General features: G+C 41.2%; 1 protein-coding gene across 5 annotated transcripts in view; it reads left to right on the top strand.

Moving 5' to 3' along the window:
• Nucleotides 1–5,451, top strand: part of PCED1B (PC-esterase domain containing 1B) — a 175,813-nt gene that overhangs the window by 158,534 nt on the left and 11,828 nt on the right. Inside the window, exons 1-2 of one of the 5 annotated variants that reach the window (XM_011936047.1) lie at nucleotides 2,996–3,123; nucleotides 3,372–3,486. The exons of 3 other annotated variants lie outside the window; for them this stretch is intronic. The gene's annotated coding sequence lies outside the window, so the exon portion shown is untranslated. Of the gene's footprint in view, nucleotides 1–2,978; nucleotides 3,124–3,371; nucleotides 3,487–5,451 lie in introns of those variants that run through there. One more of the 5 variants, XM_011936045.1, reaches the window with a different exon arrangement.

Below are 5,451 nucleotides of genomic sequence, written 5' to 3'. Positions count from 1 at the left end.
GAGTGCAGTGGCACGATCTTGGCTCACTGCAACCTCTGCCTCCTGGGTTCAAGCAACTCTCTTGCCTCAGCCTCCTGAGTAGCTGGGAATACAGGTGTGTGCCACGACACCGGGCTAATTTTTGTATTTTTAGTAGAGACCGGGTTTCACCATGTTAGTCAGGCTGGTCTCAAACTCCTGACCTCAGGTGATCCACCCACCTCGGCCTCCCAAAGCACTGGGAGTACAGGCGTGAGTCACCATGCCCAGCCAACCTTAGGCAATTTATGTAACCTCTCCATGCCTCAGTTTACTCATCAATAAAATAGAGATAATAATAGTTCCTCCCTCACCGGGTTGTGAGAATGGAGTAGGCCTGGCACAAAGTGAGTGCTCAGTGAGTTCCGATGATTATTAGGCACAGGCACTGGGCCCTGAGGGGTACAAAGATGGGTAAGACCCACTTCTGCCATCCAGAACTAGCATAGAGTGGGATAGAATGGCACATGGGCAGTTAATTATAGAACAAAACAGAACCAAAGGTTAAGTAGGGGCATCTCTCAGAGGAAGGAGAGAGTTTTCTACTTGGAAGAGTAGGGAAGGCTCTCTGACAAAATTGTCTTTTAACTTGAGTCTTACTGAAAGAACAGAATTTTAGTAAGAGGAAAGGGTTGGGGAACATTCAGAGGTGAGTGATAGAAACAAACATAAAGACATGAGAAAAAGGCCTCTGGGCTTACACAAACCCTATCATTCCTCGCAGTCTTTCAGAAGATCCCAAGAAGAAAGGATCATATCCCAAAATATAAAAAGTTTACAGAATGCAAAATGTTGGAATTATGCTAATATATTAAATGAATTTGAAATTTTAAAACTTAGATGATGAAGTTTTATGTAAGAAAACATATAAAACTAAAACTATACCATTTAAAAAATAATGTTTTAATCAAAGACAAACTTTTTAAGGACTAAGAAAAATTGGGGGAACGTAAAATATTTAACCATAAAGCCAAAAACAAATGCGACATTGATCACTGTGCTCAGCTTCCCAAAATATATTGCAACATTCCCCTCCTCCCTAAACTATATCTTCAATATATATATATTGTTTCCAGTATTCGTTAGACATCAAAATTCTTTTTTTTTTGAGAAAGGGATATCACCATATTGACCAGGTTGGTCTTGAATTCCTGGGCCAAGTGATCCTCCCACCTCAGTTTCCCAGAGTGCTGGAATTACAGGTGGTGAGCCACCACGCCCGGCCAACATCAAAAATTTTAAATGATTGCCTGGATACAGATCAGCTTAAGGATTTCTTCACAATTAAAACAAAACCAGTCATCAAAAATAAAAATGACTTTATCCACACATTTCAGAAGTAAAGTTTATTTCCACCCAATTATGTACTCCCAGCCAGTGCTTCAAGCAAAATTATACAGCAGCTCTCTGAAACTGCATGCTGAGTATGTGCTGCCATCATTCCCATTGTTGGTCAACGCAATATTTACCTTTAGGGAGACTGTTCAAAGGTCACGAGACAATTATTTCAAGAATTCAGCCATAGTTTGATGGGAAGATAAATGAGTGTCTAGAGAACTGGGAGACTAGGCGGAGTGGCTTATGGCTGTAATCCCAGCACTTTGGGAGGCCAAGGCAGGAGGATTACTGGAAACCAGGAGTTCAAGACCAGACTGGGCCACAAAGCAAGAGCCTGTCTCCACAAAAAAATAAAAAAATAAATTAGCCAGGCACAGGATGCACCCTTGTGGTCCCAACTACTCAGCAGGCTGAGGCAGGAGGATCGCTTGAACCTGGGAGATAAAGGCTACAGTGAGCCGTGATCGCACCATGGCACTCCAGCCTGGGTGACAGAGTGAGACTCTGTCTCTTAAAAAAAAATTTTTTTTTTTAAAAGAGAATTGGGAAGTGATAGGGGCCTGCATAGACTGCTTTTCCTACCTCCTACCCCCAAACCCCAAAGAACTTTTTGTTCTCTCCACCTGAATATGTATGGAACTCAGGCGACAGGTCTGGGCTGGAGACAAAGATAATAGCTACATTCACTGAGTACTTAGAAATGTGGTGGTGTCATGCTAATAACTTTACATGTGTTCATTTAACCCCCACTTGTTAGGAAAACTGCAGTTATATTGTTCCCATTTTATTGATGAGGTTTCTTCAGGGCCGAGAGGTTTCTTAATAGGCCCAGGGACTCAAGGGCTAGTAAGCAGTGGAGCAGGATCTAAACCCAAGGGGCCAACCCCAGAGGCCCTCCCTCTCAGCCAATGTGCTTTATTGCCCCAGTTCTCAGTCATCTGCATACAAATAGGAATTGATAAGGGGATGGTCCGTTGTTACCATCCAAACCGGGACTCTTAAGGGTTTGGGGTGCTACTAATCATTCTGGGAAAACAGGCGGAAACCAGAACTGTTTGGGGCAAATAGGGACATATGGTTGCCTCACTTCCTGACACTCTGAAAATGGGTGGACACACGAGGATAAGAATGTTGAAGAAGAGAAGAAAGGACCCCTTCAGTGGCCTTGAGAAAGACCGGGAAGGGAGGGAGAAATAAGAAAAAGAGAGAGAAGAGAGAGAAAGACCAACATTTGGGGAACCGCAAGAGAAAGATAAACCCTCAAAAGATACTAGGGAAGGACGAGATACAAGGGTGTTACAAATACGTGGACTTGAGGGCTGGGTTTCTCAGAGGAAGCAGTCAGTCGTGCCCCCACCCCTCATACTTTTTGGTAAGAACCAAAAAGTGGCCACTGAAAGGAGCAACAAGGAAGGAATCGGTGATTTACTAACAAACATTCCTTTACTTTGATGCAGTCAGAGCCAAATTGAAGTAAACGGAGGAGTGAGTGGGAGGTGGGGCCCAGACCTAGACCCAGTTGGTGCAAGCAAGTTTTGTTTTTAAATGTGGCCTTGGAGCGGAGGCAAAAGATAGGACTGTCCTGGAGGTGGAGTCAAAGATGTTTCCTTTCTTTTTCAAAGCAAGAAGCTAGAATGTGTTTAATGCTAAAAAGAAGGATCCAGGACAAGGAGGATAAAGAAAATGCAGAATGCAAATTATCCCCTCACTGGGGGATATCCGGGAGCAAAGTCCCTGAGCTGCTGAGGAAGCTTTACACCTAAGAAGGTACCTCTCTGCCTTTGCAGGAGAGTGGGAAGCGGGGTGAGGATTTGAAGGTTTGAGGAGGGAGTCCAGGCAGGGTTCTGTCTGCAGGCCTGTGTTTTCTCTGGAATCATTGTGGGAGGGCTTGCTGAGTCAAAGGATTAGAAGGGCCTACTGTCTGGCAGGCCTTGTATTAGGCTCTTAATGTATGAGATCTCTCTTCATCTTCACTATTGTTCAACGAGGTAGGTAATATTATTCCCTTTTTACAGAAGAGGAAACTGGTTCAAAACTGTGGGCAACCGGCCCAAGAGCACGCAGCTGTCCAGGGGCAGAGTCCCTGTCTGGCTTCTTTGCCTGGAGTTGAAAGCCAGATCACCACCTTCGGTATCTTTCATTTGTGTTATAGGGGTAATAGGTAGGAAGTTAGCAAATATACTTTGAATAATGGACGCAAGACCATCATGTAGGTGTTTACTATAGACTGTACTTGATTGAAATCGTACTTTTGTGTCTATGAAGTGCTTTGATTATTTATTTTAGGGAATATTTACAAAAGGCTATAAAACAAAAGCTTAAAAAAGTGAGGTCACTGGAATTAATGGTCCATAGTTTTATCTTTTGTTTTTATAGAAGTTACCTGTATATGAGTTATTAAGAACCTCCACTTCATTCATAAAAATGCCCTCTGCATTTCTTTCTGTAATTCATAGGAGTTGTTTATATTAGACTATTATTATGGGAAAATATACTGCTTTAAGAATTTTTAAACTTGGTAATTTTCAGACTCAAAGTGTTTGGGATTCTTCTTTGATAATTTATTTTAAAAGAATTACAAATTTCAGATTGTGGCCTGGTAGGGATGATATAAATACAAACTGAATATACCCACAGTGATTCTTGCCTCCACAAAGTAAACCTGTGATTACATGGAGCCCAGTTTGAAGATCTTTATTCTAGTTTCCATTTTTCACTTATCTTGCATGATTTTAGATGTGTTTAAGGACTACCTGGATAATGAACTTAGAAATACAGGCCTTATGGTGTGGTTTCATGATGCAGGGATTCATAGGGGAATCGTGATCGATGTTGAAGGGTGTGAGCCAAATGTGCAGTAACAGCTGTCATAGCTGTAGATAGACACAGGTGCTCTCTACATTTTTATTGAATTAATTAATGGACTGCAGATCCGAGACCTACGTAGAAAGTGAGGTCAATATAGAAAGGGGATTCAAATCAGTTAACAATCTTTCCAGTGGTTATTTGGCAATTATTTTTCTTTTTCTTTCTTTCTTTTTTTTTTCTTTTTCTGACACAGAGTCTCACACTGTCACCCAGGCTGGAGTGCAGTAGCACAATCTTGGCTCACTGCAACCTCCACCTCCCAGGTTCAAACGATTCTGCTGCCCCAGCCTCCCAAGTAGCTGGGATTACAGGCGCGTGCCACCACGTCTAGCTAATTTTTGTATTTTTGGTAGAGACGGGGTTTTGCCATGTTGGCCACGTTGGTGTCGAACTCCTGATCTCAAGTGATCCACCCATCTTGGCCTCCCAAAGTGCTGGGATTACAGAATTGAACCACTGCACCTGGCCTGGCAATTATTTTTCTATTGCATTACTTACCACAGCATAGCATCTCTCAGTACTTTTCTGTATGTTTCCTTTGCTCCTAAAGCCGCTTTTGAAAATAGGCCTGCATTGCTCTCGTTGTTGTATGGGTCGATGCCTGTTCACTGACTGGCCTCAAATCAAAATATGAGTCTCTAGAGAATCCCCAGTCCACATAAGTTTTACCAAAGAAAAGTTCAAATTGTTTGCTTTTCTTTTTTCTCTCAAAACTGTATATGGCATGTAATTTAATTTTTGGCAAGTTTAAATTGACTTAGAAAACTAAGCAAATGCCAAGACATAGATAAATTATACAGGTGAGCTCATTAAAAATAATCCCTTATCTGTACCATCCAGTCCACTAAAATTTAACAGAATTTTGGAAAGTTCAAACTATTGTTTAGATCCCCCAAAATGCGGTTATAAGGAAATGAACCATTTATATTCCCAGTACAATATTGTATTAAGATAGTCATATGCAAGAAACTTATAATTACAAGTACTTCCCACAATGAATCAAAACATCCTGATTGTTAGTGACTCTCTGTGATTTAAAACTTCTCTGCAGGATCTCTAAAGCAACTGGCTTATTTCAGTATACCCCTTCTTGTAACGAAAGATCAATCAGAAAAGAAAAAAATCAACATAATCATTACAAAACTTTAATGAAAGATAAATGCTATGTGTTTGGTTTGTGATCATTGTAAAGCAATAGTCAATGAGTTGTAATTCATAGCTTATGAA

This window comes from Colobus angolensis, unplaced genomic scaffold (genome assembly GCF_000951035.1).
Source record: "Colobus angolensis palliatus isolate OR3802 unplaced genomic scaffold, Cang.pa_1.0 Scaffold150, whole genome shotgun sequence".
Classification (NCBI taxonomy): Eukaryota; Metazoa; Chordata; class Mammalia; order Primates; family Cercopithecidae; genus Colobus; species Colobus angolensis.
Note: the sequence above shows the minus strand (reverse complement) of the source record. Positions and strands in the feature narration are given on the sequence as shown.